This window comes from Mastomys coucha, unplaced genomic scaffold (assembly GCF_008632895.1).
Source record: "Mastomys coucha isolate ucsf_1 unplaced genomic scaffold, UCSF_Mcou_1 pScaffold14, whole genome shotgun sequence".
NCBI classification, from domain to species: domain Eukaryota; kingdom Metazoa; phylum Chordata; class Mammalia; order Rodentia; family Muridae; genus Mastomys; species Mastomys coucha.
In genome coordinates this window covers 131,601,244-131,613,706 of record NW_022196896.1, presented here as the reverse complement: position 1 = coordinate 131,613,706, position 12,463 = coordinate 131,601,244, and the positions used below count along the sequence as shown (strand labels likewise).

Genomic DNA, 12,463 nt, shown 5'->3' with positions numbered 1-12,463 from the left:
ATTTTCCAGGCTCTATGCAGGCACGCAAGCATGTCATTTCTCACAGCCATGGGTCAGGCTCAGTGCACACCCATGTGTATTCTTTCTTACAGTCCTGGGTCAGGAGTTTTTTCATTTCAAAACCCTGGCTTTCCATTAAATGAAAATGTATGCCCTGACTTGGGAGCATCACTTATTTTCTGGACAAACTAACAATTTTTCCAGACTCAGCAATAATGCGCACAATATTGTTTATTCTGTGCAACATTGTAGTCAATGTCACCAAGTGAGTGTCAGTGGTCACCAAGGTTCATGGTCACAAATGAAAGGAAGCAGATATCTAAGGGTCCCTCCAAACTAGCTATTTCTGTTGGCTCATGTTCTACAAAATCCCTTCCTATTGTTGCTTTCTACCTGCAAACCTCTCACTCAGATTCCTGCCCACATGGTCATATGGATCTTTCTAAATCTACATTTTGAACTTAATTCTCTTTGATCCTTCTACCTTTTTCCGTTAATTTTCCATTATATTCTGCACTAAGTTCTTGTTTCATTGTATATTTTTATACATTTGTTATGCTTTTGGAGATGTGGTGAACTCACTGGCTAATTCTAGATAAACTTAAGCTTTCTATTTTATGTCTGTTAACAAACATGCGCACACACAGACACAAACACACGTACATGGAGATGTTATGACCTCACTGGTTAATTCTAGATAAACGTATGCTTTCTATTTTATGTCTGTTAACAAACATGCATACACACAGACACAAACACATGAACACACACACACATACACACACACATGCATTCTCACACAGTTGAATATTTGTCAGAGACCAGCACACAGCTTGGATTATCCCACAGGCCTTCTGTTAACTTCACAGAACCCATTTCTCTCCCATGTGAGAAAATTTGGGTTTTTATCACCATGCCCATCCACAGTGGTCACAGAATCATCAAATTGAAAAGCATTCTTCTTTGATTAAGCCTCATGTCATTACCTCACCACCCTTTGAACTTGCCAGAGTCACTCTATGCTCTGCACCCTCTCCAGTTTCTGCCGTAGCGGGAGTGCCCTTAGATTAATAAGGTGGCACCTGTCTTCCTCAGCATTAGAAGCAGGATCAAGGGCAACCCAAGTTGCCTGGAAGGATGCTGTCCCCAATTGGGCAGATTGTCTCTGCACACATCTGAGAGAGGAAAGGATCATAGCCTCACCTGTCAAGGTTTTATTCTTCATTCTCTCGTAACAGCAAATGTAATCTTCAAGAGACTCACTCTGTAGAGGAGCACAGTGGACTGATAACCCACTGAAAAACAGAAGAGCCATATATCTACAAAGACTGCTCTGGAGAAAAATGTCCATGGTTTCCTCCAAATGAATAGGGTTTGTTAAGCTCTCAATTTTGTTTGATGTTTAGAGAAATAAGAACCCTGATTGAGAAATCGTACAGACCTACAATATAAAGCCATTTTGCAGATTAAAATACTAAGCACATCTGGAAATTTGCAGAGCACACATGAAATTAAACTCACTCACACACACACACACACACACACACACACACACACAAATTGCCTTCCAAGTGATAAAACAAAAGCCAGAATAAAGAGAGAAAGGGAAGGAACATCTGTTGGCTTTCCTGGGTTTTGAACAGTATTGTGTGGTCAAAAATTCTATCATCATATGAATTCCATTCTTTGCATTGATTTGATTTTTCTTTGATCTGTAGTCATCAGTGTTGGAATTCATTTTTCTCCCATTTGTGTACCTCACTGGGTGAGCTGGTCGCGTATTGATTCTACTATCAACCCCAGCTTGTTTAAGACAGATTCCCGAAATTGCACACAGCTCTCCACGTAAATGATTGTTGTCTTTTTATTGACCAACACATCAGCTCTGTCACATAAAATTATTTAAATCCAGAGATGGCCAAGAAGAACAAAAATCCCATTATTCCATCCAGTCAACTAGCACCAGGATGGAATTTAAATGTCTATATATGGATTTGGCTTTTTCCTCAACAAGACAGGAAAAGGCTTAATTTTCTTTTGCTCAGTTAGAATTGTCTCATTTCTGCCTTCTCTCCATCATTCATTCTGGATAGATGCAATCCAACAGAGAAAACCCTCAGAATTTGTCAGAAAGGAAGCAACTCAATAAAGGATGGGTTATGTATAAACTGTTACAGTTTTCTTGTGCTAACAAGAATGCTTTGTACTGTGTGTGTGCCTGTGTGTGTGTGTGTGTGTGTGTGTGTACATGCATGGTATGTATGTGTGTGTGCATGCATGGTGTGTGTGCATGTTTGTGAATGCGTGTGTGCATATATGTACATGCATGTGTTTCATATTAAGGAAAAATGAGGTTGAGGCAATGAAAGAATTCCATCTACGGTCACAAAATATGTCATATATCGTGAAACCAGTTTGAAGCTGGTACTATATGGAGAGTGTGGTTCTTTCTCTGGCTTTGCCCGCTTGTCCCCAGCTAGTTATCAGACAATGGTGTCTGGTATAGGGAAATCTGCACAGGAGTGTCTTTGAACCTGGATCACCTGAGAGAAACAATGGCATGGCGAGTACTGGTGAAAGGCAAAAGACAGGCAGTAGCCTCAGTCGAAGACTCTTCCTTTGTTAGAAATGGTATCGGCATACAGGTGACTAGAGTTAAAAACATAGGGGTTGTGAGGTATGAACAGTGTATTTCAAAAAACAATCTTAAGCGAGGAGTAGCCTGTAGGTTTGTCTCTCTCCCTGTGACTGCAAAAGAACCTTTCATTCTATCATCACCATCTTGTTGATGCCTGTGAATGTGCCAGCATCAGGGTGTTTTTCTGAGGAGTGAGTGAGCTAGTGTGTTTTAAAATACTTCAAACGGTAACATATCCGTACTAACTGCTAGATTGTGTATGCTCCTGCAGTCTTTCCTCAAGACAACCCTAGCAGGTCACTTGTTTCCATTCATAAAACTGGGCCATAGCCCTCAAGCTTCCTTTCTGTCTCTTTTTATTCAAACTGAGAATCATGAAATAGAATCTTACATAAAAATTGAACATCTGGCAAAACATTGCTGTCCATCAACCAACGTACAAATACAGTTTCTGTAGTTCTCATTTCTATGGCGCACCTTAATATCTGATGGCATGGGGCTCTTCATGCATAAATAAGTTACTGGGGTTTGATCTCATAAGTACCAAATTCTCCTGACGCCATCTCCTGACTCCACTACTGCATAACAGCTCTTGAGAAAGGGTGGTTGCCTTTCCTGTCACTCCCCAGTCAGCACCTAGCCGTGGCGACCATCTACTGCTGTATTAAATAAATTCCCAGAGTCAAGGAAACTCTGCTTCACCCCTGCAGGGCAGTCAGCTCCGCGATGAGATGTGCCCAGGAAGAGCCCACAGGCTGGCTGCTGCAACTCATGGACTTATGTTCTCACTCTTTACCACGATGCCAGCTTCTTAAAGACAGGAACTTGTGAATCCCACCCCGTTGGGATACCCCCTTCTAATTATATTGACGTTTATTTCCCACATCCTACATCCTTGAGTTAAATCCTAGCTATGAGGAGCCGTGAAATAGCAATCTGAAACCATGTTTTAGTTGTTGCGATCGACTAATGCAGACAGCATCTCTGATCGTGTTTCCTTGCCGGGTCTCCAGTCACACTCACCTGCGGCCACACTCCCCTGAGTACCCACTCTGTTTCTGAGATACATGGAGTGTACCGGAAGTCAGTTACCCTTGGCTTGGAAGATGTGTGTATTCACGTCACTGCCGTGAACTAAGTTCAGGCTGAGTTGTAGTTTCAGCACCCTTGGGAAGGCTCTGTCTTAGCAGAGTCCGTTCATGAAAGGAGTCTACCTTCAGTCTGAATGTCTCCTTTGCTCCTCAGGGTACATGTTCTCAGGAGGACCAAAAGGCCATTCTCTTGAAAACCTCTCTTTTCAGATGGTGGGGGGGAGAGGGGGGAGGGGGTATCTTGTCTGATCATCATTCACTAGAGCCAATCTTCTCAGTGTACGGCCAGAAACTGATGAGCCCTTCACTGCCCATCACCTCCCTCCATGAATGTTAGGGAGTTTTCTGGTATTAAACGTGACACTATGGATGCTTTTGCTGCCAGAGATCAAAGCTTATTTTTATTAATATTGTTTTTGGATGTCAGTGTCAGACATACTTTTGAAAATTCTCTTTGGAAATAGTTTGTTCTTTAAGAATCCTTCATGAGAGGTTCTGTGCCCCACTGTAGGGGAATACCAGGGCCAGTAAGCAAGAGAGGGTGGGGTGGCGAGCAGGGGGAGGGGGGAGGGAACAGGGGTTTGTTCTTGTTGTTGTTTTTGGGGGGTGGTTTTGGAGGGGAAACTGGGAAAGGAGAAATCATATGACATGTAAATAAGGAAAATATCTAATAAAAAAGAGAATCCTTCACAAGAAACTTTAAAAATGGCAGACAAGAGATAATAATAATAATAATAATAATAATAATAATATAATTAACACTAACAATAATAATGAAAATGTGTTAACAGCATTTATACAATAAAACAAATTACCTTTGCCTCCAACTCTTATTTAATCATGCCTTTATGTATAAAAATAAGCCATAAACATTTCCCTTTTCAAAAATTTTTTTTCTAGAACATAATCTTCCACATGGGAGGGGGTGTCTGTGCATTAGACCCAAGCTCATGTCTCTTTGCTAGAGCCCCCCTCTTACCTCAAGTCACCAGGACACATACTGTTTTGTGCTGGCCTTTATAATCCGAGGATGCCAACCATGTGCTAAGTTATGAGTAATTATAGACCTTAGGAGGAATTATGCAGACAGGAGTAGTTCCCAGTTCACCTGTAAGGCTTCAGAGAGAAGAAGCCAGCCCAGAGCCTGGGTGTGATGGCAGACCCTTTCCAAAGCCATCTCTGCCTGTCCTTCACCTCAGGCAGCCCGAGTGGCTCTTATCTGGGTTTCATGCCCTACAGCATAGTTCTGTCTACACTGGCACCATGGGAACTGAGTAGGGAAACCATAGTCACTTTGAGGGCTACCCCTAGGTGAGTGTAGGTTCTCAGAGTAAACAGAGTTGGGCCCAGCCATCTCTTTCTATCTGCTGACCTGACAAAGGCTTCTGCCCAGTGACTGGTGTGAGGGAGAAGTTTGTTCTCCAAAGGCTTTTGATTCTGTGCTTCCTGCTGTTTTGGCTGGCTGGCTGGCTGGCTGGCTTGTTCATCTGTTGAATCAGGGTCTCACTGTGTTTCCCATGCTGTCTTGTAAATCCTGTGTTAAGAGAACTTCCCAACTCAGTCTCTTGAATAGCTAAAACAATGGCTGTATACTGCTGTATCCATTTTTGTCTTGTTAACTTCATTTTTATCAGAATTTTGGAGACAATGAGAAAACGAGTATTATCAACAGGTACAAGGATTAGACACTAGGTCCTGTGACATAACCTCAATGTACTAGATGCTACAAGATAATTTGATGTAGCAGTGACTTTGTACCTTGGGCAAAAGCTTTTCAGATTCTCGTGTGATAGTTCTTCCCAGGTTTGACCGTTTGGACCCCTTCCTACTGGCCTTCCCAGGGGCAGATAGACAAGCTGTGCTTAACTTCTCTTTGTAGTCTTGCCCAGTGCCTGTCCTAAAACCAAATGCACGGTGCATACTGTGCAAAGAAAAGATGGCAGAAATGTGAATTTCTATCTAATGTGTTAGCATCATAGTTTGTCCAGTTTTGTGCTGGGAATAATGAAATGTACATGCTTGAAAGGTTCTCCACAGGCAGCTGATGATGTGTCGGCAGAGCTGGAATCAGTTTCCTGTGGTTTGTGTCCTCAGTCTTTTTCCGGGGACACCCTCTTGGGTGTATCTCTTCCCTTGGTGGTCACATCTAGAGTTCAGCTCATCTGGCCTGAAACAGTAAAGCTTTTAAAAAAATCTAAATTGAATATGATATAAAAATATAGCAATGAGGGTGCTAGGTGACTATCCTTCCTTTAAACATTTGGGACCAGGAAGGCTTTGAACTTCAACTTTGAGCACATTTAAAGCTATGCATTTAGACTACTGGTTGAACACTCATGAAATCCAGGATATTCCAAAATTTATACCTTTTTTAAAAAAAAAAATTCTTTTAGATTAAGGATACTCTCAACTTCACTTGGTTCATCGTCCACAGTATTGTCTCTGTCCCTGTACATGGGGTTGGTTAGGAAAGTGCATTTTCACCATGGCAACTGTCCTTGAATTGTAGTTTTTATAATCACATCTTGTTATAAACCCATAATGATTGAATTAAGATAAGCTTAGCTAAAGTAGGAGATGCAAAGAAAGATGTCTCTGTTGTTGAAAGCACCAGAAGTCACTGCAAAAGATGTGCCATCTAGGGCTCATGTACTCTGACTGTGGTGTGCCCGCTGTGCAGATTAATGACAGGTGGCCTTTTACGGAGCTGCACAGCCTGAGTCTAATGTGATGGTGGCTTTTTTTCCTTCACTATTATTATCTTTATCTGAAACCTTCATAACTAAAGGATTTTTTTCACCCTGCCCTTTGTTCGCAATATGTGTCTATAATTGAGTTCATAGTTTTCCCCCAACCTTTTAGCTGTAATTAATATTTTATTACAGCAGATCTTATCACAAACCTGCAGAACAGCAGGGTGTTTGGACTGCAAGCTTCTATGAGTATACACACTCACACACAGAGACTGGTGGCTAGTGCCAGAGAGACTGAGAGATCATAAAATACGCATATGGTGGCCTGCCAACCTCATGCAGCAATCTAAGGCCAGCCTTAAGATCGCAGCAGGACAAAGAGAAATGAGTGATGCTGACAGAGATTGTACCAGCCTTACTGCCTGTGTTACTGGTCCAGTCTCGTCCATATTCTAGGATCAACTTGATGTTAGATCAGCAGCTCTCACAGCCGAGTCTACTGCAAGAACCAAGGAGTGCTGTCAATAGTTACAGCAAGTTCACTTCTGATCCCAAGTCCTCAGTTTAAACTGGTGAAATACTTTTAACATACATCATTGCATCTTACCAGGTTGTTGGGAGTATTTTCACATCTTTTGTTTTATTTATTTATTTATTTATTTATTTATTTATTTATTTATTTATTTTCATTCCAAACACTGGCCTCTCCCCCTCCCAGTCCCTCCTCTGAGAGTCCCTCTGCCTTCCCCCTCCTAGTCCCTCCTCTGAGAGTCCCTCTGCCTTCCCCCTCCCAGTCCCTCCTCTGAGAGTCCCTCTGCCTTCCCCCTTCTAGTCCCTCCTCTGAGAGTCCCTCTGCCTTCCCCTCCCCTACTCCTCTGAGAGGGCGGGCCCCCTCCTGGTTGTTCCCCTACCCTCTCCCATCAGATCTCTACAGGATTAGGCACATTTTCCCCCACTGAGTCCAGACACGGGAATGGATATCACTGTCAGGCTACAGCTATAGGGAGGGCTCCCTCTCCAGTTGTTGAGGGACCCGTACAGAGAATGAGATGTGCTTCTACTACTTATGTGGCTGAGGCCTCAGTCCAGCCTGTGTCTCCTCTTTGATTGGTGGCTCAGTCTCTGAGATCACCCAGGAGTCCAACTTAGTTGACTCTGTTGGTCTTCCTATGGAGTTCTTATCCCCTTTGGGGCCCTCAATGCTTCCCAAGTCCCTAGCCTCCTTCTTATGTTGGGCTGTGGGTATCTACATCTGTTTGAGTCAGCTGCTGGGTGGAGCCTCTCAGAGGACAGTTATGCTAGACTCCTGCCTACAAGCATAACAGAGTATCATTAATAGTGTCAGAGATTGGTGCTTGTCCATGGAATGGTTCTCAATTTGGGCTGGTTATTGGTTGGCCATTCCTTAAGTCGTCCTGGTAGATTTTTCCTTTGATGCGTATGCAATGTCCTTCTTCATCTCTTTTGATTACTTTTGGTTGAAAATCCATTTTATTAAATATTAGATTGGCTACTTGAGCTTGTTTCTTGAATTAGTTTGCTTGGAAAAATCTTTTTCCAGCCCTTTACTCTGAGGTAGTGTCTATTTTGTTGCTGAGGTATGTTTCTTGTATGCAGTAGAATGATGGATACTGTTTATATATCTAGTCTGTTAGCCTGTGTCTTTTTATCAGAGAATTGAGTCCACTGACGTTGAGAGATGTTAACAACCAGTGTTTGTTATTGCCTGTTATTTTGATGTTGTATGTGTGTGTGTTCTCTTTCTTTCTCTCTTTCTCTCTTTTTCTCTTTCTCTCTTCCTTTCTTCCTTTCTTCCTTCCTTCCTTCCTTCCTTCCTTTCCTTCTTTCTTTCTTTCTTCCTTTCTGTGAGATGAGTACTTTCTTGTGTTTTTTGGGAGTAGTTACCTTCCTTGTGTTGGAGATAGATATTGTTTATCTTGGTTTTTGTCATGGAATATCTTGGTTTCTCCATCTATCGGTGATTGAGAATTTTGCTGTTTATAGTAGTCTGAGCTGGCATCTGTGTTCTTTTTTAGGGTCTGCAAGACATCTTTCCAGGATCTTCTGGCTTTCAGAGTCTCTGTTAAGAAGTCAGTTGGAATTCTGATAGGTCTGCCTTTTATGTGTTTCTTGGCCTTTCCCCCTTGCAGCTTTCTTTAATATTCTTTCTTTGTTCTCTACATTTAGTGTTTTGTTTATTATGTGGCAGGAAGATGTTCTTTTCTGTTCCAATCTATTTGGTGTTTGTGTATGTTTAAAGCCATCTCTTTTTTTAGGTTAAGGAAGTTTTCTTCTATGATTTTGTTGAAGATATTTTCTGTCCCTTTGAGCTGAGGATATTCACCTTCTTCTAGCCCTATTATTCTTAAGTTGGTCTTTTCATAATGTCCCAAATTTCCTGCATGTTTTGTGTCATGAACTTTTTAGATTTTACATTTTCTTTGACTGATTTATCAATTTATACTATGGTATCTTCAACGCCTCTTCATCTCTTGTATTTTGTTGGTGATGTTTGCATTACTCTTTTTTTATTAGATATTTTCTTTATTTACATGTCATATGATTTCTCCTTTCTCAGTTTCCCCTCAGGAAAAAAAAAACAAGAACAAACCCCTGTTGCTTCTCCCTTCCCCCTGCTTGCCACCCTACCCTCTCCCACTTTCTGGCCCTGGCATTCCCTTACACTGGGGCACAGAACCTTCACAGGGCCAAGGGCCTCTCTTCCCATTGATAACCAACTTTGCAATCCTCTACTATACACATGCTGCCAGAGCAATCAGTCCCATCATGTGTACTCCTTGGTTGGTGGTTTAGTCCCTGGGAGCTCTGAGGGTACTAGTTAGTTCATATTGTTGTTCATCCTAAGGGGCTGCAAACCCTTCAGTTCCTTTGGTCCTTTATCTAACTCCTTCATTGGGTACCCTGTACTCAGTTCAATGGGTGGCTGTGAGCCTCTACTTCTGTATTAGTCGGGTACTGTCAGAGCCTCTCAGGAGACAGTTATATCAGGCTGGCTTGCCCTTCCTTCAGTCTCTGCTCCATAGTTAGTCTCTGCAACTCTTTCCGTGGGTATTTGGTTCCCCCTTTTAAGAAGGAATGAAATGTCCATATTTTGGTCTTCCTTTTTCTTGAGGTTCTTGTGGTTTGTGGGTTTTTCTTCATGTATTCTGAACTTCTGGGCTAATAATCACTTATCAGAGAGTGCATACCATGTATGTTCTTTTATGATTGGGTTACCTCACTCCTGGGCATATACCCAGAAGATGCTCCAACATGTAATAAGGACACATGCTCCACCATGTTCATAGCAGCCTTATTTATAATAGCCAGAACCTGGAAACAACCCAGATGTCCCTCAACAGAGGAATGGATACAGAAATTGTGGTACATCTACACAATGGAGTACTACTCAGCTATTAAAAACAATAAATTTATGAAATTCTTATGGAAATGGATGGATCTGGAGAATATCATCCTGAGTGAGGATATTTGCATTACTAATCCCTGTTCTCTTTCCTAGATTTTCCAACTCCAGGGTGCTTCCATTCATGATTCCTTCATTGCTTCTATTTCTGTTTTCAGGTCTTGAACAATTTTATTCATTTCCTTCACTGTTTGATTGTATCTTTCTGCATTTCTTTAAGGGATTTTCTTTCCTCTTTAAGGACTTCTACCTGTTGGACTGTGTTTTACTATATTTCTTTAAGGGGATTGTTTATATTCTCTTTAAAGGCCTCTATCATCTTTATGAGATGAAATTTAGGCTCACCATCTTGCTCTACAGGTATTTTAGGATATCCAGGCTTGCGGTGGTAAGAGAGCTGGGTTCTAATGGTGCCACATTGCACTGATTTCTGATGATTATGTTCTTACACTTGGCTGGCCTGGGTGTCTCAGGTTGGTATGTAGCTCTCCCAGGAGGCAGGTAGAGCTGTGGCATGGGCACAGTGTGCAAGTGGAGGTATGCCACATCTTTTCATTCACTGGCAAATTTAGGAGAAAGTTATATCTAAACAAAGAACAGGATAAATAAGACTTTTTTTGAAGTTGCAAAGCAATCAACCTGGATTATGCATGTAGTTATTTATTATACATTGTGTGCTTGTTTTGTAGATAATGAGAAATTAGACTTCAAAAAGATAATAACAATCTGGCCATTTTAAAAAGTTTTATTTTTATGTGTAAGTGTATGAATGTGTGCAAGTGTGTGTGTGTGTGTGTGTGTGTGTGTTTACCCACAGAATTCAGAAAGGGGTGTTGGGTGTAACACTGGAATTAGAAGTTATAAGCCTTGTAAGCCAGCCCTTTTGGGTACTGAGAACTGAATGGGTCCCCAGCAAAGTACCAGAGTTTTTACCCACTGTGCCTTCTCTCCAGTCCTTCTCTCCTCTGTATAAATATAGAATATGAGATTTGTGCCTCAAAATGCAAATGAAGGCAAAATCACTATTATACAGCCCAAAGACGAAATCTATGAGCCTTTGAAATAATCAGAACTGTCTTTTTTAAGGCATTATCCAAGGCCACAGTCAAAGGCTTGTGACATCTCTCTGTCATCCTCTCCACCCCTCCTCCTGTTGACCAGTCCAATCACCTCCCAATATTTCATGATGATGAGAAATTGAATAAATGATAAGAAAAAATAGACAAGTGTTTAACCTTGGAATGAACTGGGGCAAAATTGTGCCATCAAGTTCAAGTCTACAGGAAGTTTCCTGTGGAAGGCCTCAGAGTTGGGAGCCAGCTGCGAATACCACACAGCATCTGAGCTCTCCAGCTTAAGGAAGCACAGGAAAGATGTTCAGATGTTCTTTTCTGGGTCATGTTTCATGTGATATTCTATATGAATGCAGATGTCTTCTCCTTGTAAAGGCTTCAGAGTTTTGTTATAGAAATGCCCAGCATAAATTAAGTTTTACACTAAGTCTCACTCCATTGGTAAGTTCTGATGCAATGATGTCACATCTTTGGCAGATTTGTCATCACTGCAGGTTACGCTTTAATATTGCAAATACTGTCAGAGAATTTTTTTCATTCTTTTGCATCCCACAACAGTGGTGGCAGAGGGCTAGGAACAGTACGACTTTAATAAACAAAGGGAACTGAGTAATACATTAAAAGGATAATAGAATTTTAATTCAGCTCGCTGAGCCCAGAAACTTCTGATCAGCTTGCCAGCCTTGAGAATTTGCTGTCTTTAATCTTTTTTGAGAAAAACCATTTGAACAGTGAGAATTTCAAAAGCTAGATCCAAGATTCTGAATATGGATGGGAAAATTTTATGAAATTCATAAGTAACTCAATGTTATTCTTACAAATAGAAAATACACCAGCATGGTCAAGGTACCATTGACCTGAGGACTAATGACATCTTAATTTCCATCAGGGGACAGCAGTGTATGGCAGCTTGGCGGCTGTGAGGATTTAGCTGTTTTTCATTAGCACATGGGCTTTGATAAAGGGGAATAGAAAAGAGCTGTTTGACCTATAAGTGCTTAAATTATTAAACAGCAAATAGGTTTGAGGGCTGGCTGCTTAAAAATCTAATGTGTCTCGTGGACCAAGGATGAAAAAGCATCTGGGGTTTGAAATTGCTCCAGTCAACTTAATTCTTTCTTTAATATTTTTAGAGATGAGTAGATGGTAGCCATTTAACATATGATGTATCTGGAGTAGAGTGTTTGATGTAAGTTAGCCAGCTGGTTAAAAGGGAAGCCCATTAAATGGCTGTTTAATTATCAAATGTTCATCTAGCCTCCATTAAATTGTTAACTGAAAAAAATTATTTCCCATTTATGTTAATGTAGGTGTTCATCACACACACACACACACACACACACACACACACACATACACACACAAATGTTAGTGTCATTAGGGGATGCTTCATTAGAAAACAATAAATTGGATTGTCTGAGTTAAAGTAGGGCAGGCCCAGCACATAAGAGACCCTCAAACAGTACCTGTTGGATTCATGAAGGAACAGTGACACCCACAGGGCCTGGGCACTGATGCTGTAGGGGATGACACTGGTGGAAGAA

At 41.3% G+C, this 12,463-nt stretch overlaps 1 protein-coding gene across 7 annotated transcripts in view; it reads left to right on the top strand.

The window, feature by feature from the left end:
• Positions 1–12,463, top strand: part of Ptprm (protein tyrosine phosphatase receptor type M) — a 705,361-nt gene that overhangs the window by 427,620 nt on the left and 265,278 nt on the right. The window lies entirely within an intron of this gene.